The sequence below is a fragment of the Muntiacus reevesi genome, chromosome 15 (genome assembly GCF_963930625.1).
Source record: "Muntiacus reevesi chromosome 15, mMunRee1.1, whole genome shotgun sequence".
Taxonomy (NCBI): domain Eukaryota; kingdom Metazoa; phylum Chordata; class Mammalia; order Artiodactyla; family Cervidae; genus Muntiacus; species Muntiacus reevesi.
The window spans coordinates 32,670,682-32,691,889 of NC_089263.1; the positions used below are offsets into that span (position 1 = coordinate 32,670,682).

Consider the following 21,208-nt stretch of genomic DNA (forward strand, 5'->3'; position numbering starts at 1 on the left):
GGTAGGACATAAACACAAAGGAACAATTGAAATTCCATACGAGGCTCAATTTAAGAATAAATGTGGCAGTGCAAATCACTGGAAAACAATGAATTTTTAATAGATTGCAATGAAACAAATTGTCATTTGGGAAAAAAGATAAAATTGGGTCTACATCTCATCATAAACCTAAATAATACCCAAATGGGATCAAAGATCTAAATGAAAATATCAACCATAGGAGAAATAGAAGAAAGAAAAAATTTTACTTTCCTAAATATATCTAACAAACACCCATATCAAAGCTGTGCTATTCACAATGGCCAAGAGATAGAAACAACCCAAGTGTCTATGGAGAGAGTCTTTCTCCTAAACCCTTTTCCACACCAACCCACTGTGCTGTAGATCAATGTTCTCATTTCCATGTGATGAGGGTCTCCTTCTGGGTTTGTTACTCGACAATTATACACAACTCCACATAATATGTTGGCTAAAATAACATGACTTTTACTGTAAAGATTAGCCTGTGACTAATACACCAATATTATATTCAAATAATATATTTCTGAAGTCACATAGTTTTAAACCATGTTTTAACACTTTAGGGTAACTATAAAGAATCAACTGGAGGTTCTTCTATAGTCATCAAAATGTTAACTGTGTTTCCCTGATGGTCTAGTGGTTAAGAGTCTGCCTGCCAATGCAGGGAACAATGGTTTGATCCCTGGTCTGGGAAGATCCCACATGGCGCGGCGTAACTAAGTCTGTGCACCGCAGCTACTGAAACCCACATACTTAAATCCATGCTCTGCAACAAGAGAGGCCACCACAGTGAGAAACCTGTGCATTGCAACAAAGAGTCGCCCCCACTCGCCGCAACTAGAGACAGCCCGCGTGTGACAACAAAGAGCCAGTGCAGCCAAAAATAAACAAATATATCTTCAAAAATATTAATTACTCCTTGCGTGACATTTCCCACCTGAATTTTTGCAGTATCCATAATCTTGAGTAATCACTGAACACACATCAAATCCAACTGATATATGCAAAAATGCTTCGGTAAATGTGTTCATATTTTTATAGATATATCTTGCCAGAAGGCCATTTGCGTAATATTCTGTGTGAGTCATTTATCAACAAAATTTTAATCAGTGATACATCTCTGAAAGTAATCAGTCATTTTTTCCCTGTATTTGCTACCACCCACCCATAGGAATTATGTCTTGCTTGTATGTTCTAGGGGAAAACAACCTCATTATTAAATGTTTGCATTGCCAGGTGGTAAGAATACTTGATGGTGGAAGGGGGAGGCGAGAGCAGTGGAAGAGTCCCCATACAGTCCCTCCTAAGCTCAGTGACATTTACTTTGAGCCCCAGAGCACCACCCAAGTCACAACTCAGTCCTTAGGAAACTCCCAGTGCAGACCCATCTCCCCACCTAAGGATCTTCCAGCTATTGAACCCCTTCAAGGCAGCTGCCTGCCTTTAGCTGGAAAGGTTTCTACAGACCTCACCATGGTCACTTCCAGGGGACAATTCTCTTCTTGACCATCCCAAAAGTCAGGTCCACCACCTCTCCCAGCTTAGCACCCTCTCCTATTAAGTAAATCTCAGCAGCAGAAGTTTGGCATGGGTCCGAAGCTTACCTAAGGGAAATATTCCTTGTTGTGTTCTCCACAGGCACTGGACTCTGATCTCTCAGTACTAGCCAGCCCTCTCTCAATCAGAAGGTATTGTTTTTCTATTTTCTCCCTGTCCCATTGGCCACAAGACCATTCAGCCTGCATCTATCTGCATCCCATGGCTTGGTCTAGGTCTTGGTCTAGGTTATCCCATCTTTTTCTCTGAAATGAAGTCTGTCTCCCTGGGGCTTTCTAGTCATCCATACACCTCAGTGAATTTTAGTGTTTGACTAACTTGAGTTTCTTCTGGAATCTCTGTGTTACTCTGACTTGTCAAGTTATTTAAACTCTATGAGAGTTCCTTTGTCATCTCTGGATTAAGGAATCCCTAAAGAATTCTGAGGATAAAATGACACAGTACATTACAAATTCCTTCCAAATACCTGGTGTGTAAAAAGATTTCAATAAATATTAATCATCACTTTTCTTTCTTTTACTTCTTCTGTCCCAGCTCCGGAACCACAGGAAGAAATCACCTCAGGCAGTCTGACAGTCCTTAATTTAGGGGAGCTATTATGTCTAGAGTCCTCTCAGTGTAACTCTCTTCTTCTGACAAAAAGAACACCTCTAGCTCTTCATCTCGAGAAGGCAATGCAACCCACTCCAGTACTCTTGCCTGGAAAATCCCATGGATGGAGGAGCCTGGTAGGCTGCAATCCATGGGTCGCAAAGAGTCGGACAAGATTGAGCGACTTCACTTTCACTTCTTACTTTCATGCATTGGAGAAGGAAGTGGCAACCCACTCCAGTGTTTTTGCCTGGAGAGTCCCATGGATGGCGGAGCCTGGCAGGTTGCCGTCTATGGGGTTGCACAGAGTCGGACACGACTGAAGCGACTTAGCAGCATCAGCATCAGGAGCTCTTCATCTATTCTCCTAAAGATATTCAGGAGTCCATTCACCTCCCAGGATCCTCTCTTGTGGAAATTCTACTCCAAGTCAAAGACTGGGACCTCCCAGACCAAGCCACACATTGAGTTTTCTCAAACCTCAGGATCAGGACTAGGGCTGTGGTTTCTGGAAGCAATTCCACAAATATTTCCGCTGCATCCTCCATTCTTCTCAATACATGTGGTTTGTAGAAAGGCTAGAGAAGAATGCCCAGGTGGGGGCGATCATTTTGAACTGGGCTATTCTTTGCTTGAAAACAAGAACAGATGCCCTCATCAGGCTTTGGCTATCTTTCAGTTGTCCCACATGAGCGAGGATATTTGCTTCTCACTGCTTTTTCTAGCATACAAGATGGCCCAAAGTTTGGAGAGCAAGGCGTCTCTAGCCTACCTGTACACATGCAGGAAAAGGTAGGAGGAACCTTGGCTTCAACCTGGTTCTTGGGGGCTGTATGAAGACAGGCAGGCTTGTTTGTGATGACTTGCCCCCTCCGCAGCTCCCTCTCCATCCCTTTTCTCTGACAGTCTGTTTGCACAGGTTTTACCTGCTACCTATTAAGGTGTAAGTGATAAATGAGGTTCAAGACTGACAATGTGATCATGCTCAAGGCTCTTGCATTTATATAAGGATCTCTTGCAAATTCATGGGATACAAAGTAAAATGGTGATTCCCAGGGGCTGCCGGGAAGGGGTAATGGGGGATTACTACTTAGCAGGTTAAGAGTTTCAATTTGGGAAGGGGAACATTTTTTTTAAGATGGATAACAGTGGCGGTTGCACAGTGATGCTCATGGACTTAATGCCACTGAACTGCACACTTAAAACTGGTATAGGTAAATTTTCTATTATGTATAGTTTACTAGAATTTAAAAAGTAATTTAAAGAAAGAATTTCTTGTAATTCCTCTTAAAAAGTGTTAATAGTAGAAGACGCTATTTGGAGAAAGTGGGCAGCTACCTCTTCTGCACACAGACAGCATTGTTGGAGTTACTTTTCCCTGAAGAGGCCCCGTGTCTGAAGGACGTCATAGACCCCAGAAGTAGCTCCACCCCAGCATTTCTCATGCGTGAACATAGCACAAAAGGAGAAGCTGTAGGAGAGCATAAGCCAGAGGTGCTATGTGAAGAGAGGGCTGGGCTGGAAATAAAATGATGAGATCTAGGATAGAAAGAAAGGAGGAGAGGGGGAAATCACACCTGTTCTTCTATGATATTGATACTCTATCCTACTTGGAGTTCACTGAGTTTCTTGGTTTTGAACGTTAATGCCTCACAGTTTTTCATCAATATTGCGAAATTTCATTATTTATTCAAAATTTTTCAGCTTTTTACTTTCTAATGGAGTATGCATGCATGGGCATGCTTAGTTGTGTCTGACTCTTTTGTGACCCCATGGACCCAGCTGGCCAGGCTTCTCTGTCCATTTTTAAGGCAAGAACACTGGAATGGGTTGCCGTTTCCTCCTCCAGGGCATTTTCCAAACCCAGGGATCGAACCTGCATCTCCTTCATTGGTAGGCAAGGCTTCTTTACCACAGAGCCACCAGGGAAGCCCTGTGTTGGAGGAAAGTTGATTAATAATGTGATTTCTCAGTCACAGCAGAGTGACTCAGCCATCCTATACACATATCCATTCCCTCTCAGATTCCCTCTTTACTTCTTTTCCTGCTCCTTGCTCTGTCTCCTCTCCTTCTGGTACTCCCTACTTGTAAGTTGCATGTAGTGTCCCCCACATCTGATACTCTATTCATTTTTATTCTTTTTTTGCTTCTGTTCACTGAAAAGTCCTAAAGCAATTCCAGATTTGTTAGTGATGACTTCACAGGGGCAGCCAGCTACTTTCCTGGGATAATAGCCAAGCTCAGACACAGGTGCCTTCTGCCCTTGGTCCAAGCAGCAGAGCTAGATGTGAGTCAGGTGAGACAGGAGGAGGTGGTGAGAAGGAGAACAGAGAGAAATTGCTGATCAACATTATGTGGTTCCATGGGGAGCCCTGGAGAAGGGAGGCCTGAGCCATGTGTGGGGTGGAAGTGTAGTCCAAGGTGGAGTCCAAATAGCTCAGAGGAAAGCTGTCAGAAAAATGTGATGGCACTGCCAAATGCACAGGAAACCAGCTACAGAAATTGTGAAAACTCTCATGGTTCTATGTGACAAGATGCATTAAAATGATAAACACCTGCTTTGGGCTAAAATGATAATTTATCCTCCTTGATTTTCTATACTTCTCCAAAAATTGTAAATAGTATTTTATAGGTACATTAAAGCCCAATGTGTCAACACAGTGGTTTAATAAATTACTACAACATTGATGAGCATACTTGAGGTTTGCAAATTGGTGGTGGGGAAGAGAGGTAAACCATCAAAGGTAAGAAGCCATGTATCCCTTTTAACTGTCATGTCTGGGACAGTGGGTTGAAACGAGAAGATACATATTCCTTCTTATGGGTAAGTCCTGAGCCAATACACACAAAGTATTTTAAACATTATGTCCAGTTTGAGATAAGATTCCAAAGTCTTCTCATATCTATATTAAATTATAAAGGAACAAATAAAAGTAATTTAAACTGTTTGTCTGATTGCATGTATTCTAAGTAGAATCATAGCTTGAATCTTGCCCTTAAGGCTGACAACACTTACACACCCGTGTGCAGAGAACTGCTTGAGCAAATATGCTCAAGCATATGGTCTTTCCTGGAACCCACATTACCTGGGGTATGGTCACATGATGGTCTTTCCTGGAACCCACATTACCTGGGCCAGGAGGGACAGGAGTGACCCGGAAAACTTAGAATGAACGACGAAGCTTTGTTTATCCTCTTGCTGTTACTACCTGCTTCCCAACTACTTTAATATTGGGGTCTTTTAAATCTTCGAAATATCAACAAGTTGAGAAAAATATTGGATTTATAAGGGCTACCTGGGACTGGACCATAAGTAAATTCAGGCGCATTTGTCTGTCAAACCCATCTATCCAAACTCTTCTATTCTGTCACTACCTTACCTTCCAGGACACCCCACCTCCACTTCATCCGCAGTCTCTGGTCCTCACCCCATCCCCAACAGTTTGCAGTTACCTGAAACTACCAAAAAGCTGATGGACGGCTAGGCTCTTGCCTAATGTGTTCCAGGAAAGACTTTTGCTTGGTTATTTTGCATTTATAAAGATAACAACAACAACCTCTTCAGCTATCAAAAAAAAAAAAAAAGTGAAGTTCTACAGAGTATAATTGGATAGTTGTTTGCTTTTTGATACCTATTGACAAATTCAAGGCATGGTGGTGTCAGATTTATGGTTTTGGAGGATCAAAATTAGAGGAAGGGGACACCATTTCTGATTAATGCCACCAGCCCCACCCCGCCCTCCGAACTCCTTTCTCTATTCAGAAAGTCCATCGGGACTTCCTCTAGATGAATTTGGCCATGCTACCAAGGGCCTAAGAATGCAGCTCCTGTAACACCCTCACCACACAGACTTTTCTGATGAAAGCTCATGTCTTGAGAATCAATAGAACCAGGAGCAAGTTGGTGGTGACTGAGCTTGCCCTTTTAAACTCAGGCTTGAAAAAACCTGAAAGGAGAACTCGCACGCCGCTTCAGACCTGCTCAGCTTTTCAGAGAAGATACTGTTGCTCCTGTTCTTCCTGGCCGATCTCCTAACCCCTGGGGCTGGAGGAGGTAAGTGACTGTCCCTGTCTTCAGTGAAAGTCGTGTAGTCGTGTCTGACTCTTTGCAACCCCATGGACTATACAGTCCATGGAATTCTCCAGGCCAGAATACTGGAGTGGGTAGCCTTTCCCTTCTAAAGGGGATCTTCCCAACCCAGGGATGAACCCAGGTCTCCCGCATTGCAGGCAGATTCTTTACCAGTCAAGCCACAATGGAAGCCCCTTTGTCCCCAGAGGCCTGGCTTATTCCAGCAGCACCACTTCCCCAGTGCTCCTGAGACACTATCGCTATGATGTTTTGTGGGAAATGACATACCCTGAACTTTAGGCAAATGATTTTTTGACAGGAACTACCCATAAACATAACGGACAAATTTACCAAAGCATATCTGTGTAGAGCCAGTTGGATTTGATGCGTGTGTATGGATCATTCCATTTCAGATTATGGAAACTGCAAGAATTCAGGTGGGAAATGTAACACTGCAAGGAATAGTTATCATTTTGATGGATGTAGAACCTCCTAACTGATTCTCTACAGTTATCTTAAGGTGTTAAAAGCTTGGGTTTAAATTATGTTACCTCAGAAATCCTTTATTTCAGTATAATATTGATGTATTAGTCATGGGTTAATCTTCAGGGTAAAAGGCATTTTATTTTAGTCAACATATTGTGTGGAGGTTTGTTTAATCTTAGAGTAACAAGCCCAGAAGGAGATTCTCATCACAATGAAAACGAGAACAACGGTCTACAGCATAGTGAGGATTTATATGGGAAAGGATTTAGGAGAAAGACTCTGGCTGTCCATAGACACTTGGGTTGCTCCCATCTCTTGGCCATTGTGAAAAGTGCAACTTTGATATGGGTGTTTGTTAGATATTTTTAAGAGAGTAAATCTTCTTTTTTCTTTCTCCTAGTACTTGCATGGCTTGATTTTTAGCATTTAGATCTTTGATCCCATTTGAGTGTTATCTTGGATTATGGTAAGAAGTATGGACCCAACTGTATCTTTTTTCCCCAGTGGTTCTGTTTTGTTTCAATGACACTTATTAAAAGTTTGTTGTTTCCCAGTGGTTTGAGAATTATTCACCATATATTAAATTGGGCCTCGCTTAGAACTTTTTTTTTTTTTATTGGTTTCCCAGTGTGTTCATTTTTTTTTTTCATTTATTTTTATTAGTTGGAGACTAATTGCTTTACAATATTGTAGTGGTTTTTGCCGTACATTGACATGAATCAGCCATAGATTTACATGTGTTCCTCATCCCGATCCCCCCTCCCGCCTCCCTCCCCATCCCATCCCTCTGGGTAAAACTGGAGCTTGCTTAGAATTTCAGTTGTCCCTTTGGTTTGCCTATCCAACTCATCCTTCTCACACCAATGGTACGTGGTTTGGGGGTACACTTTAATACCTAGTGTGCAGTCTCTTTAATACTCTAGTGGGTAGAGAATAAAAAGCCTTACTCTGGGGAGAGGTAGGTACCTCCATCCCTCCCCAGGCTGTGGGTAGAAGGGACGTGGAGGAATGGGTGGCTGGGAGCAGGGAAGAAGCTCATGCTGACCCCAGGACGGTAGGAATAGGGATTCACTAGACCTGAGAAAGAGGCCCCATCTTCCTGATGAAGCTCACCCTCAGTCCTGGCACACTTTGTTGTGCACAAATAATGTTTAATGAACATATTAGAAATCAGTTATTTCCACTCCAGACGAGGACGTTTATTAAGGCTCTGGGATCTGCTCTGGAGCTGGGCTCTGCCCCAGAGAAGGAGACTCAGTCTCAAGGGATATCATTCTGGTCTCCACTCTTTGAAGCGTCCCATTGTTCTCCTTATGCAGGGCAGGAACCTGGAAATTCTGGTGAAGACTGCTGGAGGGGTCCCCATCCTGTCTCCATAGGAGACAATGCCCTGGGCCACATTGTTACACATGAGGGGGCCCCCGGAGTCCCCCTACAGGCAGAGGAGGGAAGGGACACTCCGTTTTCCAGGACTCCCCACTCCTGTTGCCCTCTCCCAACCCTCAGAGAAGACAGGGGTTGAGGAGAGCTGCTTCCAGTGCTGGCTGTGTGTGAGATGGGAGGGTGGTGGGGTGCAGAAGAAAAGCTTCTGAATGTTCCCATCACTGGGCTTCAGCCCTGACTGTGGTTGCTTCTCCAGCACAACCCAGGTCAAGGTACCTTCACCGGCCCCAGGAAAACACTGCACATGAACATCCTGCATGTCTGGTACCTCTCCTATTCCCCCAGCGACTGGATGGATGGGGAAAAGCCCCTCTCCCCTCCCCATGTCACTTTGGTGTGGACCCCACAGATAAGGAAACTGTTCCCACTGCCCACTCTGCCTAGGGCCCCTTGTCTCGGGCACTGTCAGCAGACCCTATATTGTCTCACCAGGAAGGTGGACTTCCCCTCTCTTGGGTCCCCCACACAGATCTGCTTTTGGCCAGTGTAGAAATCGAAGCGACTGTGACACTCTCCATCCCTCTGAATTGTCAGCTGCACCTCCTGGAGTGTGACTGCTCTCCTGTTCAGTCCGGTGAGGCCCCAGCCGGCCACAGTGCACTGGGTCCCAGGGTCCAGCATTTCCTCTGTCTGAGGCAGAGCTACCAGCCTCAAGGCTTCATTCTGTCTGACTCTGTACGCCAGCTGGCAGGAAGTGTGCGGGCACTCAGGGACTGTATGCTCACCCCATGCCCACCACCACCCTGGGAGTCAGCCCTGATTCCCCCTCCATGGTCCCAGGACACATGAAGCCCCCCAAGCTGGGAGAAAGTCATCCAGTTGAAGAACCAGAGGGTCGTTACCTGCAGTAACATGATGTCGTTCCGGTTGTTCTGCTGATTGTATCTGGGGTGGGGGATGTGTCTGGGAACAGGAATGAGCAACTGCGTCCGTTCAAAAGCGGTGACACTGTGGATCCCCAAGATGATATTTATTTGGCTGCAAAGGAAAGGGAGCCTAGAGGTAGGTTTGAGCTGCAGGAACCATGGTCCCCAGTACAGGTCAAGTGACTGCCCAGGGTAGTGAGACCTCAGCCAAGGGAACCAGGAGACAGGAGGGCTCTGGGGCTGAACTTGATGCCTTAGGTCTCCCCAGCTTTGAGATGGGGGTGGTGCGAAATTCAGTGACCTTAAATTTTGCCTCCCCTACAAGAAATTGAAAAAGAGCTTGAATTCACAATTTGAGCCCCATGGTGTACCTTCCATCTCTCCCTCTTATTCTTTCTGATCAGATCCTCCTTTCTCTCCATTCACACAGGCCTTCTCCTGGTCTTTTTTTACCCATTCATTGCTAGAAACCTACCTTTAATGGCTCCTCTCAAGAACTCTTCTGGACCTGCTTTGCAGGTGCCTAGAAGCTCTTTAATTTCTCACCTTCCCAAGCAGCGAGCTGCCATCATCACAGTCTTCTGGCACCAGGAACCCCCAACAAATGGTCAGACCCACTGGTGTCAGGGTCTGAATAAATGCCATGTAGGGGTGGAAATGGGGCCTGGCCTCTCGGCCTCCGATGATGTGCCCTGGAAGGAAGCACTAGGATTATCTCTGCACTGGCAGGTGTGTGAACATCAGCTTGGTGGCTCCAGAAAGACTGGAAGTTGGGGAGCAGGAGAGATGCTGCAGGGACAGGCTGAGCTGGTGGTTGGTGAGAATGGGTTCTGCAGGGTGCAGAATTGGGGGAGGTTCCAGGACCCTGCAGGAAGTGCTGCTGGCTCTCAATCCAGCCTCAGCGCCCTCCCACCTGCCCGGAAGGAAGGGCCAGCTGCAGGCTCCCTCACAGGAGGGTTTCTCTGCTGTGGGGATGGCAAATCCAGAGCCCTCTGGAGGGGCCTGTCCCTGAAGTTCTGTGGCACTTTCTTCCTCAGGGAACTTTCCAGATGCCTGTGAGTCCAGCTCATGAATTTAAGGATCTAGAGATGAGCTGATGGGCCCCCTATCGCTGTATGTTGATCTCCTAGGCTCTGACACAGGGGCTGCAAACTCAGTTCAGAGAGCACATTTATACAGCCGGTAGTACCTGCCAGGGTGGTTCTGAGAGATTTATGTGCACTCCGTCTCTTAACTCTCATAGCGATTCTCCAGGTAGGCTTGATATAATTTCTGCCCTCAGAATCTGAAGCTGAGAAACTGTGGACTCATGCAAGCTGCCCAGTGATACAGGGCTAGCAAGTGCCTGGGTGGTCTGGCTTCAGAGTCTATGGAGTGGAGTTTGACCCCTGAGGGTGGGAATGGTCACTCACCTGCCCGAGCCCTGGGGAACAGGAGAAAGGCCACCAGGAGCAGGAGCGGCCACATCTTCCCAGCAAGTCTGCCCAGTCAGTTGCTGCCCCTACTTCCTCCAGCTAGACTTTGAGCCCCTGGGAGAGGAAGGAAAGGTGAAGGTGGGGCGTGGGGGCTCGAAGTCCCATTCTCCTGCTGCAGTGATAAGTTTCATCACCCAGAGCTGCCCAAGGGGCTTGCTCACCAACTGCCAGGGACCTGGGGGAAGGCAGTAACTGAAGCCTTCAGTTCAATAGCCCGCACAGCTGCTGAGGCAGTGCCAGCCACATAAAAGAGAGCCCAGGGCACCGGGGGGAGTGCTGGGCACTGTGCCCCAGAACCCCAAACCCACCACATTCAATAATGTCCTCAGAGGCACCAAGGCTGGGACCTGTCTACTTCCTCCTTCTCCCTCAGGGAATGGAACCTGTGTGTCTTCACCCCCAGGTCCTGAGCCTCACCCAGACCCTTGCTGCTCCCACTTCTTTCTAGAAGCTGTCAAGTGCACTGAGGAGCTCTGCTCCTGGGGGGTGGAGGGCACGGCCAGAGAAAGAAAAGGAAGAGTGAGGCTCTGCCACTGACCATTTCTCTCTCAGGTCACTTGAGCCCCCAACAAGCTCTCAGTGAATCACGACACTGGGGACGGCTTCTACTTTTCTGCCTCCTCCTGAGGTGAATGTTTTTGTGTCCCAGAAGCTTCCCTGCCTAAAGAAAAAGCCCAATGACTTGATTTTGTTGACAGCCCTCAGACCCTGTGGAAAAACATCTCAGATCCTATTTGTCCATCATAACCCATCAACCTAAACCCATCTCTGCTCCACGGGTGCTAGCTCCTAAAAAGGAGGCGCCTCACTGCTGTGCTACCTGTGAGACATGAAGAAGGGGACACTCACCATTGAGAGGAGAGGATGGGAGAGTTCTGTAGAGTAACACAGGGGGCTGCTGGACACTCTTAAAAATACTTGGAAGACTCTGTTGGCACAGAAAGCCCTACAATACACTAAATGTTTGCAACAATGTCAGAATTGAAAGCCAATACAGTTCTCAACCTTTTATGGATTGTGATAAGCCCATTTGAAAAATCTTATGAAAGTTAAGGATCCTCTCCCCATATACAAATACACACAGCTTTGCACTTTTTCTAAAGCTGCAAAGAAATTAATTCCTTTTCTATCCCATTGTAAATGATTGCAACCTCGTGAAATTTCCTTATGCACCTCCAAAAGATATGGGCAGAAAACAGGAAAACAAGCAAAAATGGTATAACTACTTTACTTAGTGCCTTTGGATACTTTTAATTTATTGTTATGTAAGTTTTCTTTTTGTTGTTTTGTTTTGTTTTTTCCAGTGTTACAGCTCTATTTATTTAGATGATAGCAGGAAAATCCATCTTCATTCGAAATGTAAGGGCACTTTGATCGTGTGGGGGGGAGAGAGGGAGAGGGAGGGAGAGAGAAGGAGAAGGAGAGAGAGAGAGAGAGAGGGAGAGAGGGGGAGAGAGAGAGAGGGAGAGAAGAGGGCTTTGGCTCCTCTTTTTGTTTGTTTTTTTGTTCCCCCTGGGCCTGTCCTATGCAAATTGAGCTTAGGCAGGAGTGTTGTTTGTTTTACCTGAGATTCTCACTCAGGTCCTCGGATCTTCCTTTGTTCTATTTTCGCAGGCTTTCCCTTCCAGGTCTTTTGGCCACCACCATTTTGGACTCCTTTTCCCTTTTCTAACTACCTAACATTCCCCCCTCAAGAGATGGGAGGTCCAATTCTTTGGGAATAGGGGCGTCGAGGTCTCTCTGGCTACTTCCTGCTGAATTGGGATGGCGAGGGGTATCGGGCCTCCCCTCTTGCTAGTCTCAGGCCTCAGAGTCCTTATAGCAATGTCCATCTAAGATATTTTCCGTGGTTGGCTGTAGTTTTATATCTTTGTTGAACTGGCGCTGCATGTCATAGCTTGACCTGGGCAGAGACAAGACAGGTTAGAGAATTGACAGTACATGGAACAATCATTAGCAGCATCAGTATGGCATAACAAGGACTAGTTGGGGCATTAGCCAATTTTAAATTTACATCACCAGGATGGCTCAAGTTCCTCCTCGTTCAGGGATCAAAAGATCTATCTCCTGTCTGTTTTGGAGTACAATCTCTGCCAAGCTGTGTTGGCTCTTTCTTTAGAGCTGTCTTGAGAAATCATATCCCCAGAGACCAGATTTTGGGGTTGTTTATTAGAAGGGCACTCATTTATAGTTCTGAATAGGTATCTGAGATCTCCCAGGGGCTCACAGGTGTATCAAGTGTCCTCTTCTGTTTTCTTCCATGGCTTGACTCGTGAGTAGTGAATCCAGGAGTCATGTCCTGGCACCTTGACCACTGTGGGTGTAGAAAGTATTACAGGGTAGGGGCCCTTCCATGTGGGCTGGAGTTGAGCTTTTGGGGACCCATCTTTCCAGACTTTAATTAGGACTTGAGTCCTTGGAGCATATAGCGGCCAGTCCTTAGAGTCTTTTGGGTCCTGGTTCATACCCCACAAGCATATATCCTGTTGGAATTGCCCAAAGGCCATGGTATAAGACTGGAGGGTCTGAACCTCTGGATCTAGGAAGAGGTCATTGACATAAAAAAAAGGTCTTCTATCATGATTGCAATAGCTGCAAGATTTCGAAGGCAGGGGGGCCAGTCTTGGGTGGTTGGACCAAGTCTCTTGGATAAGTAAGCTACAGGCTGGGGCTCAGATCCCAACCTTTGAGTTAACACTCCCAAGGCTATTCCCTCTTTTTCATGGACTTAAAGTTGGAATGCTTTTTTTTTTTTTTGGATCTGGCAACCTCAAGGCAGGTGCCTGGGTTAAGGACTATTTTAGTGTAACCTCTGCCTTCTTTTGAGGAGTTCCCCACATTAGTGGAATTGAATCATCTCGTCCCTTTAAGCTTTTGTATAAGGGCTGGGCAATTAGACCATAGTTGGGTATCCAGATTCTACAGTACCCACTTAGCCCCAGGAAAGCTCGCAATTGTTTTTGAGTTGTGGGGGGAGGGCAACTGGAGAATTCCTTGTACCCGATCAGAGGACAGCCTCTTGGACCCATGTGTAATCTGAACTCCGAGGAAAGTGACATTTGTCTCGACCATCTGTGCCTTAGCATGAGAGACTTTATATCCCCTTTCTGCCAAAAAGTTTAGAACCTGAATTGTAGGTTGTTGGGCATTTTTCTCATTTGGAGAGCAGATTAGTAGGTCATCTACATATTGTAATATTTTCCCATTAGGTCCCAGGTCCAAATCTAGGAGATCCCGGCTAAGGGCCTGTCCAAACAAGTGGGGGCTCTCTCTGAACCCCTGAGGTAATACTGTCCAAGTCATCTGTTGGTGTTTTTCTCCTGGGGCCTCCCACTCAAAGGCAAAAAGATATTGGGATTCTTTAGCCAGTGGTATGCAAAAAAATGCATCTTTGAGATCCAAAACTGTAAACCACTTGGCACTGGGTGGGATTTCTCCCAAGATTACATAGAGATTGGGTACTGTGGGATGGAGGGGGACTACAGCTTCATTTATGATCCGGAGATCTTTAACCATTCGCCAGGCTCCATCCTTTTTCTTTACTGAGAGGATAGGTGTGTTACATGGCGAACTTGTGGGAACCAATAACCCACAAGCAAGGAATTTATTTATTAAAGGCTGTAGTCCCTCTCAAGCCTCTCTTTTGAGAGGATATTGTTTCCGGTTAGGAAACCGAGTGGGATCTTGGAGGACAATGATGACCAGTTCTGCAAAGAACTTAATTCCTTTTCTATCCCATTGTAAATGATTGCAACCTCGTGAAATTTCCTTATGCATCTCAAAAAGATATAGGCAGAAAACAGGAAAACAAGCAAAAATGGTATAACTACTTTACTTAGTGCCTTTGGATAATTTCAATTTATTGTTATGTAAGTTTTATAAGTGTTTATTTTATCTTTAAAGTGTTACTCTAATCTAAACTAAGGGGAAAGTATGAAGAACAGAGAGTCCGTGTTTGAAAAGGGAAGTAAAATATGCTCCTAATGATCTGGGTAGAGAGGTGTTCAGGGGATTTCATTAACAGTGGCTAGGATTTCATGCCAATCTTCCCACCAAAACCAACCCCAAACAAACTTGATTAAAATGTATGGAAACCTTGAAAGCCTTGAAGAACTCCCAATGCAAGAGTTATTATTAGGTTAAAACAGAAGGAATAATGGGAATCAAGACAGGTATCTCTATTTCTCTGAGAGTGTTTGCTAAATCCACAGAATTTGAGCTTCTGTTTGAAGAGCACCTAAAATGATGGTATAGAAATCAAAGATCATGAGGTCTAGACTAGACAGACAGGTCTAGTCAAACCCTCCCCACAATAAGCTGTGAACTTAAAAGTCTACATGCTCAAATTAACAAAAAAGAGGTATTGAGTTAGTAATTGCAAATAATTTCTCGAAAGTTTGCAATTACCTGGACTTTTTAATGGAATCTCAAGCCTTGAATTTCTGTTATTGTACTTATGGATTGTGTTCCAAAGTACCTGGCAGAATCTATGACAAATCTAGAAGAAATTCACTTATTCAAAATTCAAATTACACCTAAAAAGTTACTTTTCAAGTATAGTGACAAGCATATAGCCAAACACAAATAGCTCAGCAAACACATATGGATACAAGACTTCATGACTAAGAAATAGTAAATAACAAAAGAGGAAAAACCCTTTAGTTTTTAGGATAATATTATCAGTATAATAAAATATATATATATCTCCTTTTACAGCTATTAGCATTTCCCTCATATATTGAGGTACTCCTATGTTGGGTGGATATATATTTACAATTGTTATATTTTCTTCTTCGATTGATCTCTTGATCATTATGCAGTGTCCTTCTTTGTCTCTTTTAACAGTCTTTACTTTAAAGTTATTTTGCTTGATATGAGTATTGCTACTCCAGCTTTCTTTTGATCTCCATTTCTATGGAACACTTTTTCCATCCCCTCACTTTCAGTCTTTATGTGTGCCTATATATGATGTGGGTCTTCTGTAGACAGCACATATATGGGTCTTATTTTTGTATTCATTCAGCAACTCTTGTCTTTGTTGGAGCATTTAATGCTTTTATAGTTAAGATAATTATTTATATGTATGTTATTGCCATCTTGTTAATTATTTTGGGTTCGTTCTAGTAGATCTTTTTCCTTCCCTCCCTCTTTGGTTCTCTCTTCTTTTGATTTTATGATTATGCTTAATATCATGTTTGGATTTGTGTGTGTGTGTATGTCTACTGTAGGTTTGGTTCCTGTGAGGTTTTGATATACAATATTGTTTTAAGTTGCTGATCTCTTAATTTCAAATGCATTTCCAATATCCTGCATTTGTGTACTCTCCTCTCTTCATTACTGCTGGCTTGGATGTCATATTTGTGTGTGGATGATTTCCTATCTTTGCTGAATGTTTGTCTTAACAGTGAGCTTTCCCATTCGTATTTTTCTTGTTTCTAGTTGTGGCCTTTTATTCCGCCTAGAGAAATTCCTTTAGCATTTGTTGTAAAGGTGGATTGGTGGCATTGAATTCTCACAGCTTTTCCTTGTCTGTAAAGCTTTTGATTTCTCCATCAAATCTGAATGAGAGCCTTGCTGAGTAGAGTATTCTTGGTTACAGGTTTTCCCCTTTCAAAATTAATTAATTAATTAATTTTACTTTACAGCATTGTATTGCTTTTGCCATACATTGACTTGAATCCGCCATGGGTGTATGTGTGTTTCCCATCTTGAACCCCCTTCCACCTCCCTCCCTATCCCATCCCTCGGGGTCATCCCAGTGCACCAGCCCAGAGCATCCTGTATCATGCATTGAACCTAGACTGGCAATTTGTTTCACATATGATAATTTGCATATTTCAATGCCATTCTCCCATATCATCCCACCCTTGCCCTCTCCCACAGAGTTCAAAAGACTGTTCAATACATCTGTGTCCCTCTTGCTGTCTCGCATACAGGGTTATCATTACCCTCTTTCTAAATTCCATATATATGTGTTAGTATACTGTATTCGTGTTTTTCTTTCTGGCATACTTCACTCTGTATAATAGGCTCCAGTTTCATCCATCTCATTAGAATTGATTCAAATGTATTCTTTTTAATGGCTGAGTAATATTCCATTGTGTATATGTACCACAGCTTTCTTATCCACTCATCTGTCAATGGACATCTAGGTTGCTTCCATGTCCTGGCTATTATAAACAGTGCTGCGATGAACATTGGGGTACATGTGTCTCTATCAATTCTGGTTTCCTTGGTGTGTATGCCCAAGCAGTGGGATTGCTGGGCCAAATAACAGTTCTATTTGCAGTTTTTAAAGAAACCTCCACACTGTTCTCCATAGAGGCTGCACTAGTTGGCATTCCCACCAACAGTGTAAGAGGGTTCCCTTTTCTCCACACCCTCTCCAGCCTTTATTGCTTGTAGACTTTTGGATAGCAGCCATCCTGACTGGTGTGAAATGGGACCTCGTTGTGGTTTTGATTTACATTTCTCTGATAATGAGTGATGTTGAGCATCTTTTCATGTGTTTGTTAGCCATCTGTATGTCTTCTTCGGAGAAATGTCTGTTTAGTTCTTTGGCCCACTTTTTTTTTTTTTTTTTTTCATTTTTTTTTTTTATTAGTTGGAGGCTAATTACTTCACAACATTGCAGTGGGTTTTGTCATACATTGACATAAACCAGCCATGGAGTTACATGTATTCCCCATCTGGATCCCCCCTCCCACCTCCCTCTCCACCCGATTTCTCTGGGTCTTCCCAGTGCACCAGGCCTGAGCACTTGTCTCATGCATCCCACCTGGGCTGGTGATCTGTTTCACTATAGATAATATACATGTTGTTCTCTCAAAACATCCCACCTCGCCTTCTCCCACAGAGTCTAAAAGTCTGTTCTGTACATCTGTGTCTCTTTTTCTGTTTTGCATATAGGGTTATCATTACCATCTTTCTAAATTCCATATATATCTGTTAGTATGCTGTAATGTTCTTTATCTTTCTGGCTTACTTCACTTTGTATAATGGGCTCCAGTTTCATCCATCTCATTAGAACTGATTCAAACGAATTCTTTTTAATGGTTGAGTAATATTCCATGGTGTATATGTACCACAGCTTCCTTATCCATTCGTCTGCTGATGGGCATCTAGGTTGCTTCCATGTCCTGGCTATTATAAACAGTGCTGTGATGAACATTGGGGTGCACGTGGCCCACTTTTTGATTGGGTCTTTTATTTTTCTGGAATTGAGCTGCAGGAGTTGCTTATATATTTTTGAGAGTAATCCTTTGTCCATTTCTTCATTTGCTATTATTTTCTCCCATTCTGAAGACTGTCTTTTCATGTTGCTTATAGTTTCCTTTATTGTGCAGAAGCTTTTAATTTTAATTAGGTCCCATTTGTTTATTTTTGCTTTTATTTCCAATATTCTGGAAAGTGGGTCATAGAGGATCCTGCTGTGGTTTATGTCGGAGAGTGTTTTGCCTATGTTCTCCTCTAGGAGTTTTATAGTTTCTGGTCTTATATTTAGATCTTTAATCCATTTTGAGTTTATTTTTGTGTATGGTGTTAGAAAGTGCTCTAGTTTCATTCTTTTACAAGTGGTTGACCAGTTTTCCCAGCACCACTTGTTAAAGAGATTGTCTTTTCTCCATTGTATATTTTTGCCTCCTTTGTCAAAGATAAGGTGTCCACAGGTGCATGGATTTATATCTGGGCTTTCTATTTTGTTCCATTGATTTGTATTTCTGTCTTTGTGCTCATACCATACTGTCTTGATGACTGTGGCTTTGTAGTAGAGCCTAAAGTCAGGCAGGTTGATTCCTCCAGTTCCATTCTTCTTTCTAAAGAGTGATTTGGTTATTCGAGATTTTTTGTATTTCCATACAAATTGTGAAATTAGTTGTTCTAGTTTTCTGAAAAATACCGTTAGTAGCTTGATTGGGATTGCATTGAATCTATAGATTGCTTTCGGTAGTATACTCATTTTCACTATATTGATTCTTCCAATCCAAGAACGTGATATGTTTCTCCATCTATTTGTGTCCCCTTTGATTTCTTTCATCAGTGTTTTATAGTTTTCTATATATAGGCCTTTTGTTTCTTTAGGTAGATGTATTCCTAAGTATTTTATTCTTTTCATTGCAAAGGTGGATAGAATTGTTTCCTTAATTTCTCTTTCTGTTTCCTCATTGTTAGTGTATAGGAATGCAAGGGATTTCTGTGTGTTAATTTTATATCCTGAAACTTTACTATATTCATTGATTAGCTCTAGTAATTTTCTGGTGGAGTTTTTAGGGTTTTCTATGTAGAAGATCATGTCATCTGCAAACAGTGAGAGTTCTAGTTCTTCTTTTCCAATCTGGATTCCTTTTATTTCTTTTTCTGCTCTGATGGCTGTGGCCAAAACTTCCAAAACTATATTGAATAGTGGTGTTGAGAGTAGGCACCCTTGTCTTGTTCCTGACTTTAGGGGAAATGCTTTCAATTTTTCACCATTGAGGATAATGTTTGCTGTGGGTTTGTCATATATAGCTTTTACTATGTTGAGGTATGTTCCTTCTAGTCCTGCTTTCTGGAGGATTTTTATCATAAATGGATGTTGAATTTTGTCATAGCTTTTCTGCATTTATTGAGATAATCATATGGGTTTTATTTTTCAATTTGTTAATGCAGTGTATTACACTGATTGATTTACGGATATTGAAGAATCCTTGTATCCCTGGGATAAAGCCCACTTGGTCATGGGGTGTGATCTTTATAATATGTTGCTGGATTCTGCTTGCTAGAATTTTTTTAAGGATTTTTGCATCTATGTTCATCAGTGATATTGGCCTATAGTTTTCTTTTTTTATGGCATCTTTGTCAGGTTTTGGTATTAAGGTGATAGTGGCCTCATAGAAAGAGTTTGGAAGTTTACCTTCCTCTGCAATTTTCTGGAAGAGTTTGAGTAGGATCGGTGTTAGTTCTTCTCTCAATTTTTGGTAGAATTCAGCTGTGAAGCCGTCTGGCCCTGGGCTTTTGTTTGTTGGAAGATTTCTGATTATAGTTTCAATTTCCGTCCTTGTGATGAGTCTGTTGAGATTTTCTATTTCTTCCTGGTTCAATTTTGGAAAGTTGCACTTTTCTAAGAATTTGTCCATTTCTTCCAAGTTGTCCATTTATTGGCATATAGTTGCTGACAATAGTCTCCTATGATCCTTTGTATTTCTGTGTTGTCTGTTGTGATCTCTCCATTTTCATTTCTAATTTTGTTGATTGGACTTTTCTCTCTTTGTTTCTTGATGAATCTGGCTAATGGTTTGTCAATTTTGTTTGCCTTCTCAAAGAACCAGCTTTTGGTTTTGTTGATTTTTGCTATGATCTCTTTTGCTTCTTTTGCATTTATTTCTGCCCTAATTTTTAAGATTTCTTTCCTTCTACTAACCCTGGGATTCACACTTTCTTCCTTTTCAAGTTGCTTTAGGTATAGAGTTAGGCTATTTATTTGACTTTTTTTTTCTTGATTTTGAGGTAAGCCTGTATTGCTATGAACCTTCCCCTTAGCGCTGCTTTTACAGTCTCCCATAGGTTTTGAGTTGTTTTGTTTTCATTTTTATTCGTTTCTCTGCATATTTTGATTTTTTTAAAATTTCTTCTGCAATTCATTGGTTGTTCAGCAGCGTGTTGTTCAGCCTCCATATGTTGGAATTTTTAATAGTTTTTCTCCTGTAATTGACATCTAATCTTACTGCATTGTGGGCAGAAAAGATGCTTGGAATGATTTCAATTTTTTTGAATTTACCAAGTCTAGATTTATGGCCCAGGATGTGATCTATCCTGGAGAAGGTTCCGTGTGCGCTTGAGAAGAGGGCAAAACTCATTATTGTGGGGTGAAATGTCTTATAGATATCAATTAGGTCTAACTGGTCTATTGCATCATTTAAAGTTTGTGTTTCCTTGTTAATTTTCTGTCTAGTTGATCTATCCATAGGTGTGAGTGGAGTATTAAAGTCTCCCACTATTATTGTGTTATTGTTAATTTCCCCTTTCATACTTGTTAGCATTTGTTTTCCATATTGTGGTGCTCCTATGTTGGGTTATTTATACTTATGATTGTTGTATCTTCTTCTTGGATTGATCCTTTGATCATTATGTAGTGTCCATCTTTGTCTCTTTTTACAGCCTTTGTTTTAAAGTCTATTTTATCTGAAATGAGTATTGCTAACTCCTGCTTTCTTTTGGTCTCTAGTTGCATGGAATGTCTTTTTCCAGCCCTTCACATTCAGTCTGTATGTGTCCCTTGTTTTGAGGTGGGTCTCTTGTAGACAACATATATGGGGTCTTGTTTTTGTATCCATTCAGCCAGTCTTTGTCTTTTGGTTGGGGCATTCAACCCATTTACATTTAAGGTAATTATCGATAAGTATGATCCCATTGCCATTTACTTTATTGTTTTGGGTTCGAGTTTATACACCCTTTCTGTGTTTCCTATCTAGAGAAGATCATTTAGGATTTGTTGGAGAGCTGGTTTGGTGGTGCTGAATTCTCTCAACTTTTGCTTGTCTGTAAAGCTTTAGAATTCTCCTTCATATTTGAATGAGATCCTTGCTGGGTAGAGTAATCTGGCTGTAGGTTTTTTTCCTTCATCACTTTAAGTATGTCCTGCCATTCCCTTCTGGCCTGAAGAGTTTCTATTGAAAGATCAGCTGTTATCCTTATGGGAATCCCCTTGTGTCTTATTT

The 21,208-nt window shown here is 42.7% G+C and overlaps 1 protein-coding gene and 1 pseudogene across 1 annotated transcript in view; one reads left to right on the plus strand and one right to left on the minus strand.

Moving 5' to 3' along the window:
- Positions 1 to 21,208, plus strand: part of LOC136147002 (mast cell protease 1A-like) — a 124,121-nt gene that overhangs the window by 12,734 nt on the left and 90,179 nt on the right. The gene's annotated exons all lie outside the window — the stretch shown is intronic.
- LOC136147464 (cathepsin G-like) lies at positions 7,998 to 10,503 on the minus strand (annotated as a pseudogene).